Source organism: Ovis canadensis, chromosome 10, assembly GCF_042477335.2.
Source record: "Ovis canadensis isolate MfBH-ARS-UI-01 breed Bighorn chromosome 10, ARS-UI_OviCan_v2, whole genome shotgun sequence".
NCBI lineage: Eukaryota > Metazoa > Chordata > Mammalia > Artiodactyla > Bovidae > Ovis > Ovis canadensis.
The window spans coordinates 58,959,381-58,974,358 of NC_091254.1; the positions used below are offsets into that span (position 1 = coordinate 58,959,381).

At 34.4% G+C, this 14,978-nt stretch overlaps 1 protein-coding gene across 2 annotated transcripts in view; it reads right to left on the bottom strand.

Annotated features, from left to right (window-relative positions):
• KLHL1 (kelch like family member 1) overlaps nucleotides 1-14,978 on the bottom strand; it is a 550,504-nt gene that overhangs the window by 463,474 nt on the left and 72,052 nt on the right. The gene's annotated exons all lie outside the window — the stretch shown is intronic.

The window sequence follows — 14,978 nt, forward strand, 5'->3', positions numbered from 1 at the left end:
TCTATGTAGCCTACTCTCTCCTTCCCCACTTATTTTTTCTCTTCAAATTTTTCCCCAGGGCTCAATCCTGATTGGTATTCTGAAGTCTGTTTATATTCCTAGAACATTCCACATTTGCTCCCTCCTAGAGGCACTTAACTTGCTCTGTCTTACAACACAACCACTACAGTTTTTGATATGGCTCACTCCTTCATTGCATTTAGATCTCTGCTCAAATGAAATCTTCTGGAGAGATTTCTTATCAATCTGTCTAGAATAATACCATCATTTTTGTAACTTACTGTCCCCTCATCTTGTTTTATTTATTAAAACAAAAAAAAGTGTAATAATAGGACCCAAACACATATTAGTTGAACTAAATTATTTATATTGAAAAGATAAATTCATAATAAATTATAAATCAAGATCATTATATATTACATATAGTTTATTGTGAATTTGTCTATTTATTTAATATAAATAATTATATATACATGTATATATCTTTCCTTTTTAGTTTTATATAACATTTTCAAATACCTGGTTTTGAGATACATCCCTGGGTGTAAGCTACATTATTATTAATTTTTAAACAAATAACACTTAAATTTCCAAATATCTAAATACGTGGTCTTTGGATTGGTTTGAATGAAAAAAATGGAATTCCTTTCTATATATTCCCTTAATGAGATTTGTTGTTGTTCAGTCACTCAATCATATCCAGCTCTTTGCAAACCCATGAACAAGAGTACTCCAGAATTCCTTGTCCTTCATCATCTCCCAGATCTTGCTCAAACTCATCTCCATTGAGTTGGTGATGCCATCCAACCATCTCATCCTCTGTCATCCCCTTCTGCCCTTGTCTTCTCTCTTTTCTAGTATCAGAATCTTTTCTAATGAGTTGGCTGTTTGCATCAGATGGCAAAATTGTTGGGAGCTTCAGCTTCAGCATCAGTCCTTCCAATGAATATTCGGGTTGATTTTCTTCAGAATTAAATGGTTTTATCTCTTTGAGGTCCAAGGGACTCTCAAGAGTCTTCTCTAACACTATAGTTCAAAAGTATCAATTCTGCATCACTCAGCCTTCTTTATGGTCCATCTCTCACATCTATACATGAATACTGGTAAAACCATAGCTTTGACTAGACAGATCTTTATCAGCAAAGTAATGTCTCTGCTTTTTTATATGCTGTCTAAGTTTATCATTGCATTTCTTCCAAGGAGCAAGCATCTTTTAATTTCATGCAGCAGTCACCATGCACAGTGATTTTGGAGCCCAAGAAAAGAAAGTCTTTCGTTGTTTCCTCATGTATATGACATGAAGTGATGAGACTAGATGCCAGTATCTTATGTTTTTGAATGTTGAATTTTAAGCCAGCTTTTACACTCTCCTCTTTCATTTTTATCAAGAGGTTCTTTAATTCCTCTTCACTTTCTGCCATAAAGGTGGTGTCTTCTGCATATTTGAGGTTATTGACATTTCTCCTGGAAATCTTGATCCCACATTGTGCTTCATCCAGCCTGGCATTTTGCATGATGTACTCTACATATTAGTTAAATAAGCCAGGTGATAATATACAACCTTGACACACTCCTTTTCCAATTTTGAACCAAAAATTGAACCCATTCTAACTGCATACAGTTTTCTCAGAAGGCAGTTAATTTGGTCTGGTATTCCCACCTGTTTAAGAATTTTCCAGAGTTTGTTGTGATCCACTCAGTCAAAGACTTTAGCATAATCAATGAAGCAGAAGTAGATGTTTCTTCTGGAATTCTATTGCTTTTCCTATTATCCAATGGATATTGGTAATTTGATCTCTGGTTCCTCTGTCTTTTCTAAATCCAGCTTGAACATCTGGCAGTTCTTGGTTCATGTGCTGCTGAAGCCTAACTTGGAGGATGTTGAGAATGACCTTGCTAGTATGTGAAATGACTGCAATTGTGTGGTAGTTTGAACATTTTTTGGCATTGCCCTTCTTTGGAATTGGAATGAAAACTGATTTTTCCCAGCCCTGTGGCCACTGGTGAGATGTCCAAATTGGCTGGCATTTTGAGTGAAGCACTTCAACAGCTTAATCTTTTAAGATTTGAAATAGCTCAGATGGTGCTGTTTCAAATCACCTCCACTAGTTTTGTTTGCAGTGATGCTTCCCAAGGCCACTTGACTTCACACTCCAAGAAGTCTGGCTCTAGATGAATGATCACACCATCATGGTTATCTGGGTCATTAAGACTTTTTTCTTTTTATTTGTATAGTTCTTCTGTGTATTCTTGTTACCTATGTTTAATATCCTCTGCTTCTCTCATACCATTAATGAGATTATTGGTAATATTTTGAAAATTAATAAAACTTCTCTTAATTCTCAATTTATAATCATATTTGAGGATTAAAAAAATTAGATATTTTACTACAATTGTTAAAAAGAAATGTTACTATGTCTCTGAACCCCTAAACAACACAGTCAATCTGTCCATTTTTACATATTTAGCATACAAGATTAACTGAACTGAACAGGCCTCCAACGCCTATTTCCAGTCTTGATTATCACTCATTGGGAAACCTTGGGAAAGTCACATTGCCTTCTGAGACCAAGTTTTGTTGTTATAAAAAGGAAAAAGTCACACTTAACTCTTACAAGTGTTATGTACAGAAATTCTTATTTGAAATCATTTTGTCAACATTTGAACTGCAATCCCAAATTCAATGCACAGCTGAAAGAGTGAAGTCTTGATTCTACTAACCATCATCTAAAAGTCTGAGAGTTCTTTCTCTAAGGTGATCTTTCCAAAAGAAAACTTGAATTACTCTAAAATCATTAAACAAACATTATAATCAGGACCAAAATAATGTATGATTAAATCTACTAATGCAAACAAACAAAAGCCCTTTTATGCTTGATCTTAATTTTTAAACCTTATTTTGTTAGGTACGAATCCTCAATTGCAAGTAATTCTCTTTATCATTAGCAAATATCCTATAAAGACAGTGTTTTTTTTCTTATGGTATTCTCAAAACAAAACCATCTTATTCTGATGACATATTTATGAAATATTTACCATCTGTTAGGTAAATCACAAGTAGGGAGTGGTACATAGATATTTGGCAAGCAGCAGAGTGGTAAAAAGAGTTAATAAATAAATATAATAATTTGAACTTCATTGAAAAGTTAAAACTCAAATAACAGAAACAAGAAATCCCCTTCAGATTTCTAAAAGTAACCAGGTACAACATGTTTAAATGTTTGAAACATTTTTGGATTACTCTTAAAAATAAATATCTAGTTTAAGGAAAATATATTCTCCAAATGACAATTGGTCATGCCCATGAAACATCTCTTAATTTGGCAAAATAAAATATTTCATGATAGTTCTTTCAAGTTAGGTAATACTGCTTTCCTCTCAAACATAAGGACAAAAAAATTGATGTTTAGTTTTCAAATTAGCAGAGAAATTTTCTCGTACCAGTTTAGTAATTTTTTTAAATTAAATTTTTTGCCTTAAAACTGCCTCATCCCAGTAAATCTCTCTTTCATTCAATCAAACCTTCAACTGACTTCTTTAAGGGAATATTTTCTAGTTAAGTTGTTCTTTTCATACTTTCTCTGCTCTCTTTTGTCTAAGATAAAGAGGTGACTTACATTGAATCTCTTTTTGGTAGCAGGTAAGCTTAATTAAAAAAAGATTTGATTTGTCTATCAAGCCAGCAAACTGGAAGATTATAGACAGAGAATACAACCAATGAAAAAGACATACAAAGTAATGAAAATACTTGTTTTTGGTGGTAGGGGCTTGAGTATGAACAAAAGGGTCACATAGAATAATGTGGGAAACAATGTCAAGACCACAGTGGCAGATTTTGAGAGATGTTTTACATTCATTATTACATTTAATCCTCACACAATCTCTGGAAACTAAAGATGATCGTCCCCATTTTACAAATGAAGAACATACCTCTCAGAGAAAATAAATCACACACTAAGATCCCAAAGGTACATAGTGACAGATTCTAGACTTGGACCCAGGTTTATCTGCCTTCCTAGCCCATATTTTTCTATCTTACCATACTAAGCACTAAAGCTACAACTGTTGATTATCTTTGTCTTGTAATAAGGCATTTGTTTTTCTAGAAATTATTGACTTTAGTTTTTTTTCCCTGTATAGTAACAAATTTAGGTTGCATTGACTGTCCTATTTTTTGTAACTCTAAATAGACATTTCTCCAAGGAAGACATACAGATGGCCAACAGACACATAAAAGATGCTCAACATCACTCATTATTAGAGAAATGCAAATCAAACTAAAATGAGGTATCACCTCACATTGGTCAGAATGGCCATTATTAAAGTATCTGCAAACAATGAATGCTGAAGAGGATATGGAGAAAAGGGAACCCTATTGCTTTGTTGGTGGGAATGAAAAATGACACAGCTACTATGGTAAACTGTATGAAGATTCCTTTAAAAACTTGGACTAAAGCTACCATATGACATTGACTGTTTTTTAATAAATTCATTCAGTGAAAACTTATCCTATGTTAGGGATTATAAATAGTGTAGTAATTAAATGCTTATCGTCTATGGAGCTTGCAACCAAACCATCTAAACATGTACACATGGAAACAACCTAGATGTCCATCAGCAGATGAATGGATAAGAAAGCTGTGGTACATATACACAATGGAGTATTACTCAGCCGTTAAAAAGAATTCATTTGAATCAGTTCTGATGAGATGGATGAAACTGGAGCCAATTATACAGAGTGAAGTAAGCCAGAAAGAAAAACACCAATACAGTATACTAACACATATATATGGAATTTAGGAAGATGGCAATGACGACCCTGTATGCAAGTCAGGAAAAAAGACACAGATGGGTATAACGGACTTTTGGTCTCAGAGGGAGAGGGAGAGGGTGGGATGATTTGGGAGAATGGGAATTCTAACATGTATACTATCATGTAAGAATTGAATCGCCAGTCCATGTCTGACGTAGGGTGCAGCATGCTTGGGGCTGGTACATGGGGATGACCCAGAGAGATGTTGTGGGGAGGGAGGTGGGAGGGGGGGTCATGTTTGGGAACGCATGTAAGAATTAAAGATTTTAAAATTTAAAAAAAAAAAAAAAAAAAAGACTATATAGACTGACCAATGGGGAGGGGGGGGAACAAGAATAGATCAGAATTTGAGATGTTTGTGCAATAGTAAATCATTTCAAAAAAATACATTTATCATAGATATAAGACATAACAAAAAAATAAGAAATTTAACTTGACCAGTATAATTTTAGAAGAAAAGCTCCTCTGCCCATGGAATTTTCCAGGCAAGAATACTTAAGGGGGTTGCCACTTCCTGTTCCAGGGGATCACTCTAACATGGGAATCAAACCTGAGTCTCATGCATCTCCTGCATTGCCAGGCAAATTCTTTCTACTGTGACACTTGGGAAGCCCATACATATCAACTTTAAAAAATGTACAATGTGAATTTTGTGAGGTAAGCTTTATTGGGGGGAAAATGAGGACTATAGCTTGGGAGACAGCTTTTCAGATAGTTCTGATAAATTGCTCCAAAGAATTCAGGGGAAAGGTCAGTATATAAGTGATTTTGTTGAAGCAGAATTACATGCAATCATGCACATCTTTTTTTTTTTTTTTTTTTTCCAGAAGGTTTCTGCTAGTCTTTAGGAGCAGTCCCTTGTCACCATGAAAGATTTTATTGCTTTTCTAGATATGAGGTAATACAAAAATTGAGTTCTTAAAATTGGCTCCTGAAAATATCTATCTGAAAACGTATTCTGACAGTTTTTTTTTTAGAGGACAGAGTACTTCATTTTTGCTTTCTACTTTGAATTATTTTCAAGGATTGTTGAATATCAGCAACTGTGGCAGTATCTAATTTAATCCTTGTAGAAGTAGATGGCCAGTGCCAGTGGCAAGTGTCAATTTGTAGTTGACATATATATAGTATCTATGCATACATATGGTATATGGGTTTCCCAGGTGGTGCGAGTGGAACCCACCTGCCAATGCAGGAGACATCAGGGACGTGGGTTTGACCCCTCGGTCAGGAAGAATCCATGGAGAAGGGCATGACAACTCATTCCAGTATTCTTGCATGGAGAATCCCATGGATAGAGGAGCCTGATAGGCTACAGTACATAGGGCCACAAAGAGCTGGACACTACTGAAGTGACTTAGCACACACATAGTGTATGTGTGTGTGTATATATATATATATATATATATGTATATATTCATATAGGAATGAATTTTGCTCCATGTAGTACAATTTATAAAGGTTGTGCTCTTTAGAGACACATTATTTCACACATTAATTGCTTCTGAATAATAATATAAGGAATTCATTCATTAAATACAAAAATTTGACCTATTAAAAGAGAAATTCTTCTAACCTCTAGGCAATATTCTGCATCTCATGTTTTAGTGATTTCAATTTAGCAAAACAAATTCCCAACAAACTGCTTTAAAAACAGAGCTAAATATATGAATTGAAATATATTAGAAACTAAATTCTTAACTTCAAAATGTAAATTTTCATCTGATGTGGATTTTTTAACTATATTCTACTTTTTCTCTGGCTGCTTCTAGATTTCCAGGCATAAGCAGAACAATATTTAAAAGTAGAATGGAAAAACTACCTCCTGTGAAGCTGGGGGCCAGTCTTGATATTTTCAGTGGTCAGTTTTATAACCCTACACTCCATCTCTGAACTTGAATTCCTCCTCACATCTTAGTGGACGTCCTCAAGTAAGTTATTGATGAGATCTCTTCAGAGTCTGAGACAAGTTTTCATTCCTTTTAAGGGAGACACTTCAGTTCTTTTATTACTGGCATATATCACTCCACAGTTTGGCACACTGTCTCTAAGAAAATCTTAGAAAAAGAAATGCGGGACTATTACACAGTTACATTTTCCAGGAATTTAATAAAAGTATATATTCTTTGGAGTTTCAATAAAGCTGATTGGTCTGACAAGACATAGGCACTTGGGAAACTCAGAACCTGATGATATGCAATTATCCTCCTACCACACGTTAGTGAATTACTACCTAAATTCAGTGTATATTTCAGAAAGCGATTTAAGGTTCAGTTTTAATTTTGCGATTATTTCTAGATTTATCTTTAAGCATTTTAAATGATAAAGACAGTTCAGCTCGTTCAGTCACTCAGTCATGTCCGACTCTTTGCCACCCTATGGACTGCAGTACGCCAGGCCTCTCCGTCCATCACCAACTCCTGGAGCTTGCTCAAACTCATGTCCATCAAGTCAGTGATGCCATCCGATCATCTCCTTGTCTGTCGTCCCCTTCTCCTCCTGCCTTCAATCTTTCCCAGCATCAGGATCTTTTCCAGTGAATCAGTTCTTCACATCAGGTGGCCAAAGTATTGGAGTTTCAGCATCAGTCCTTCCAATGAATATTCACGACTGATTTCCTTTAGGATTGACTGGTTGAATCTCCTTGCTGTTCACGGGACTCTCAAGAGTCTTCTCCAACACCACAGTTCAAAAGCGTCCATTCTTAAGCACTCAGCTTTCTTTGTGGTCCAACTCTCACATCCATACATTACTACTGGAAAAGCCATAGCTTTTACTAGACAGACCTCTGTTGGCAAAGTAATGTCTCTGCTTTTTAATATGCTGTCTAGGCTGGTCACAGGTATTCTTCCAAGGAGCAAATGTCTTTTAATTTCATGGTTGCAGGCACCATCTACGGTGATTTTTGGGCCCCAAGAAAATAAAGTCTGTCACTGTTTCCATTGTTTTCCCATCTATTTACCATGAAGTGATGGGACTGGATGCCATGATCTTCATTTTTTGAATGATGTGTTTTAAGCCAGCTTTTTCACTCTCTGTTTTCACTTTCATCAAGAGACTCTTTGGTTTAATTCATATTCTTTGATAAACAAGAAGGTTATTAAAAAAATAGGTAAATATTGTTGCATCAACTTTATCTGATAAGGCAGTGAACTAAAAGTATTTTGAAACCTAAGAATGGTATCTAAAAGGGAGAAAACATAGAGAAAATAAACCCAGTTACAAAATCATTTTATTTACTTTTGTTTTGAAATTGGCTTATGTTGTTTGGATAATTGGCTTCCCAGTTGGCTCAGATGGTAAAGAATCTGCCCTCAATGCAGGAAACCCAGATTCAATGCCAGTGTCAGGAAGATACACTGGAGAAAAATGCCTACCCACTCCAGTATTCTTGCCTAGACAATTCCATGGACAGAGGAGACTGGTGGGCTACAGTTCATGGGTTTGCAGAGTTAGACATGATTAAGTGACTAACAGTGTACTTCTTCACTTTCAGTTCATTGGGATAAACCCATTTTCTCTTAAAGAGTAATTCATTTGTTACCACTTGAACCTGTCTTATTGAATGTGATATCTTTGGTACTAATAATAAAGATTCGATTAGCAGTATACTTTAGGAAGTATTTTCTTAATCATTTTTCAATTTTATATTTTCTTTAATATTTTCTTCCAGAATGAAAATACTAAAACCCAGTTTATAAAAGCTATGGAAAATCAAGACCAAAATAGTGCAGATTAGGATCAACTGTAGAGATTAAATGACAAAATCAATTGTCCTATCAGTAACTGAACTCCATTCATTTATTTCTTTTTGTCACTAAGGTGAAGAAATATTAGTTCTTGATAAACTTACATTTTTCCTTTTGAAAGTGCCTTTATCTATATTTTGAAATACATAGGCCACAGTTTATCATATTTCAGAGTTATTTTAGCAATAACTACTTGACCTTGGTCTGAATTACTAGTGAAAAGAAAAAAAAATGAGCCCCTAAATCATTACACAAATGAACTGCAGTTTTTCTGCTGGTTTTCTCACCATCTGCTGAAGTGTAATAATCATTGCCATCAACATAAGCATTTGTAAATTATTACATGCTAATAACACTACTTTAAGGTCTGTAAACTTTTAGTAGTTTATTTACACATGATTTTATGATTTTCAGTGTATTTTTATATACAGGATCTTAAAGCATATCTTTTCAGAATGTTAAATAAAAAAAAAAATAGTACTATAAGTGATCAATTTAGTGTCTTAAGTTTTTACTGAAAATATACTGCTACCTTTAATTCGCCATTTAAATGGATGAGGTAAAAATATTAAAAATTCTTTTAATTTTATCACTTTAATATTAGTAATAGAATCCATCTAAAGTTTTAAAGTAATTTTTTGATGTTCTATCTGTCATGAAAAGGAGGCCTTTTGATGAAAACTGACTTGTGTTACATGAAATATTCACACATGACTCTGGAGCCTTCTTACTTCTTAAGGAACCTTTCCATAAAACCTTCAGAAGCCAGACTCTATCTCTGTATTAAACTTTTATCTAGAGAGTTAAAGTTTTATAAGGTTTAAGATTATAAAATATTAAAATGAAGTTTGAGGTTCTGATATCTTCAGTTAAAGGAAGTGAGCCGAGGTTTTCCTTTATTTCTTATCTTTTGCTTATAAAGAGCATAGAAACTGAACTACAGTTTACTTCAGAAATTCCCTAAAGGATGATGGTGATTGATTAATTCCTCTTTCATGTGTTACAACTGATATTCTAAGGCTCAATTAAAATACATATTAGTCTCCCTGGTTACTAGACTGATTTGAATTACTTACGTTTTCTTAGTTTTATTATGGTGATACAAATAATCTTCTCTAGACTATGGCACATTATAAAAATAATTTTAACCATGATAGAAGAAAAACATTAATCTGGTATTTGATAACCATCCAGCTCTAAATATTTTTAATGAGAAGAATTTCATAATAAAGCATATTAGTATAATCATCTTTGTGACATTTTTCCATTTTGAAAATGTTTTTATATTCATTAGTTAGTTTTGTGGTAATATTATTATCCCTAGGAAAATGAATACTATATTTTCCATAACTGACTAGAGCAGATAAATAAATATTTCTCTAACATCATCCTTAGAATAGAATTGTAAATGGAAATCAATACTGGTTAATATACAGAAGTTAGTCATACTCTCAAATTATTAGTTGGAATATAACATATGGCAGTAGGAAAGATATTAGACACGTCTAAGTCACAAATTTCTATAAAAATGGACGTGTGGAGTGGGATGTTAGAGTGTTCTACAAAATGATCATTAAGATATTTTCTCATGTAAAAATATAGGGCTTCATACATTTTCCTTAATGTTGCATAAATATGGCATGTAGTAGAAATTTTATAGCATTTAGTTAATCAGTAATACCATGCTCCTGAAATCAAAATATCATACAGCAAATGCTTGATATTCACTGGGGAGAACACATAGACATATCTTTCTAAAAGACAAGTATTTTATGCGGACACTCTTGAATCAAAGTTAACTCAATAAGAGGAAGACAATTAAACACTGACAACATTTAAATGCTCAGCAATGGGGCATCTGATAAAGGTATTGTTAAAGTTTCTTGAAGTAGATGAGTGGAGATCTCCCTGATATGAGGGGTACATCCCACATGTGATTTATGATTCTCTCTGCCTTTGCTGACATTATTAACTATCTGCCAGTTTGTTCTACTGACATTTCAGAGATGCAGGTAAATTGCTAAGAAAATCTATGTCTGTTTTTCTTTTGTGTGCTTTTGTGTTTGGGGATTGGGGGTGCAAGAATAAAAATCCTAACTTAAAAAAATAGAAATAAAGGTATTTTTTTCCTTATTTTTAGTTTTGTAGAGAGGTTATTTTTGCTTGTTTTGATTTGTCAATTTCTAGTAAGCTATTTTTTACAGACTAATTTTTATTCTTATGTATAACAAATATTTCCAATATTTTAAACATATTTTATATTATCATTGATCTCTACTTTCTTAAAGCTGCATAGTACACTGAATTTCAATTCAGTTGATACTGCGATCCAAGTTTCCAGTAAGTAGCAAAAATCCCAGTGCACAGAAAATGTGTATGCTCAATCAACAGTGGAATTCAAAGTTAATGAAACCATAATGAAATATAAGTTATGCTTCTTTTTAATGCAGTATATTTGGCATCACTATTTTAGGACTGCATATTACCCCTTAACCATGAAACACAAAAACAAAATCAACACACTTGTTCTATGGGAACTGGTTAGAAAGATAAGGTATAGTACTGAGGAATGTTTACATAATTTCTCACTTTCCTCTGGTGATCGTGAAAAATATTTTGGCATTATTGTTATTAATATTTAGCTGCTAAGTCATGTTTGACTGTTTTACGACCACATGGACTGTAACTCACCAGGCGCCTCCGTCCATATTCTATATTCTAAAGAAAGATGTTAGCTAAACTGCAAAAAAAAAAAAAAACAAAAACAGAACAACTTAATATCTTTCAAAGGCATTATTTAATTGAGGGGTTTCCCTGGTGGCTTAGCAGTAAAGCACCTGTCCACCATTGCAGGAGATGCAGATTAAATCCCTGAGTGAGAAAGATCCCCTGGAGAAGGAAATGGCAACTCACTTCAGTATTCTTGCTGGAAAATCCCATGGATAAAGGAGCCTGACAGGCTACTCTTTGAGAGTCCATGGGGGTCACAAAGAGTTGGACATGACTTAGTGACTAAATAGCAACAAAAATCTAACAGAGGCTTTACCATATTTGAAGTCATTACTTAAAATTTGAACTTAATAAAGTTGGTTAAAACTCAGCATTCAGAAAATTAAGATCATGACATCTGGTCCCATCACTTCATGGCAAATAAATGGGGAAACAATGGAAACAGTGAGAGACTTTATTGTTTTGGGCTTGCAAATCACTGTAGATGGTGATTGCAGCCATGAAATTAAAATACACTTGCTCTGCAGAGAAAAAGCTATGACCAACCTAGAGGAGAAGGAGACAACAGAGGACGAAGTGGTTGGATTGCATCACTGACCTGATGGACATGAGTTTGAGTAAACTCTGGGAGCTCGTGATGGACAGGGAAGCCTGATGTGCTGCAGTCTATGAGGTCACAAAGTATTGGACACAACTGAGTGAATGAACTGGACTGAACTGAACTGAGCAATGTTTTCAAACCATAACACATTTGAATATGTTACTCTTCAATATATTTTAATAACAAACTATTTTAGTAACAAACTATTAATAGAGTTATTAAAAGCAAGTTATTTTGTATTTCCTTTAAAAAAAGGGAAAAAATCTAACTTGAATTTTCTGTTTGTTTGTTTGTTTACTAACACTGAAACAGGCTCTCCTCTCTCTCCCATGCACATGAATTAAATTCAGTTCGATCACCCAGGGTGGGGAAGAAACCAATTGGCTGCTAGGACCTGCTATTGAATATTGAGAAATAAGGTGATGAATTATACATGCTTCTTGATCCACATGAGCATATGCTTGAGTGAGAAAAACATAAGTACACAGTTTACAGAAACAAATGCAAGGTAGAAAGAGATTATTGAAATAAATATACTAAGCAAACTGCTATGAGTACAGGAAAAAAAAAACAGTTAATTTAGATTGAGAAGACAGAGAAGCTACATGTAAATGGTAAAATTAGACTGTAGTCTTGAAGAAAAATACAGAATTTCAAAAGGTACGACATAGAAGGATAAAGAGTATTGCACATTCTATGATTTAAACGCAGAAAGATAATTACAAGACTTTTCCATGAGGTATCACATTTAGGATAGTGGCTACTTTAATATCTAAGGTCACTAGAAAATATAAATGGTAGCTGAGGGCTAGATTTTGGACAGCATTTTACTTAGCACTAAGTTTATTCTTTATGGTTAAGCAGCGGCAGGCACAAAGCTCTGTGAAAAAGTGAAAATAGCATACATTTTGATAAGAAGTATAATTTATAGAACTTTGTGAAGGGTGTGCATATCCATCAAGTCAGTAATGCCATCCAGCCATCTCATCCTCTGTCGTCCCCTTCTCCTCCTGCCCACAATCCCTCCTAGCATCAGAGTCTTTTCCAATGAGTCAACTCTTCGCATGAGGTGGCCAAAGTACAGGAGTTTCAGCTTTAGCATCATTTCTTCCAAAGAAATCCCAGATCTCTTTCAGAATGGACTGATTGGATCTCTTTGCAGTCCAAGGGACTCTCAAGAGTCTTCTCCAACACCACAGTTCAAAAGCATCAATTCTTCGGTGCTCAGCTTTCTTTATAGTCCAACTCTCACATCCATACATGACCACTGGCAAAACCATAGCCTTGACTAGATGGACCTTTGTTGACAAAGTAATGTCTCTGCTTTTTAACATGCTGTCTATGATGATCATAACTTTCCTTCCAAGAAGTAAGCGTCTTTTAATTTCATGGCTGTAATAATTGTCTGCAGTGATTTTAGAGCCCAGAAAATTAAAGTCAGCCACTGTTTCCATTGTTTCCCCATCTATGCCATGAAGTGATGGGACTGGATGCCATGATCTTAATTTTCTGAATGTTGAGCTTTAAGCCAACTTTTTCACTCTCCCCTTTCACTTTCATGAAAAGGCTCTTTTTTCTTCACTTTTCTTCCTTAAGGGTGGTGTTATCTGTGTATCTGAGGTTATTGACATTTCTCCCAGCAATCTTGATTTCAGCTTGTGCTTCCTCCAGCCCAGTGTTTCTCATGATCTAAATATGTTAAATTTGAGAATAAGCAGAAAATCCATATCTATATAGAACCATCTGTCTTAAACTGATGAGAAATTTTGGAGAAATTTTGAGGTGCTCATGAACATTTATAATGTGAGCTATATTCCTCAAAATTTGTCAGCATAAACCATTTAAATGATTTTGATGTGAAAGTAAACTGTGTGATATCTAAACAGAATATTGTATTACATGAATCACTTAGGTTGTAGAAAAGTATTGAAACAGAAATTTAGATCAAAAGTCCTTAATGCAAGATAACGTTTTTCCTATTCTATTTGAACTGAATATGTTTACCTTTAATCAATGTAAAATAAAAACTCTCATTGAGTATAAATAAGTTAATTGATTAGTAAGTGAATACAGCACTCATTCATGCCTGTCTTATTTTGCTTATTTTTTAAATATATTTGTTTTAGTTGGAGGGTAATGACTTTATAATATTGTAGTGGTTTTGGCCATACACTGATATGAATCAGCCATGGATTTATATGTGGTCCCTATCCTGAACCTCCTTCCCACATCCCTCTGGGTCATCCCAGTGCACCAGCTCTGAGCACCTTGTCTCACGCATCGAACCTGGACTGGCTTTATTTTTTTTTAATGTTTTGAAATTGCATTTGTTTTAGTAATTCCATCCCAATTCACATTTATGTAACAAAATTATAATCAATTATACAAACACAAAGTTTGTTAAAAAATAACAAGTTTAAAGAATTTTAAAAATATTAAATGAATTTGCCTTTTCAGTTATCAATTTTTCTCTTCTGTTCAAAGGTGTTTGATATTTTCCTTGATCTTCTTTTTACCTTAAATTAATAAAGAACTTTATTTTCTCCTTTATATGTCCTTTTTCATTTTAGCTTTCCCAGTCACATCATGGTTGATTCCTGCAGATACTTAGTACTGTTCAATTTGATACTTAGTACATGGAAATAGATGGGGAAACAGTGGAAACAGTGTCAGACTTTATTTTTGGGGACTCCAAAATCACTGCAGATGGGGAGTGCAGCCATGAAAGTGAAAGACGCTTACTCCTTGGAAGGAAAGTTATGACCAACCTATACAGCATATTAAAAAGCAGAGATATTACTTTGCCAAAAAGGTCCGTCTAGTCAAGGCTATGGTTTTTGCAGTGGTCATGTATGAATGTGAGAGTTGGACTGTGAAGAAAGCTGAGTGATGAAGAATTGATGCTTTTGAACTGTGGTGTTGGAGAAGACTCTTGAGAGTCCCTTGGAGTACAAGGAGATCCAACCAGTCCATTCTAAACGAAATCAGTCCTGGGTGTTCATTGGAAGGACTGATGCTGAAGCTGAAATTCCAATACTTTGCCCACCTCATGCAAAGCATTGACTCATTGGAAAAAACTCTGATG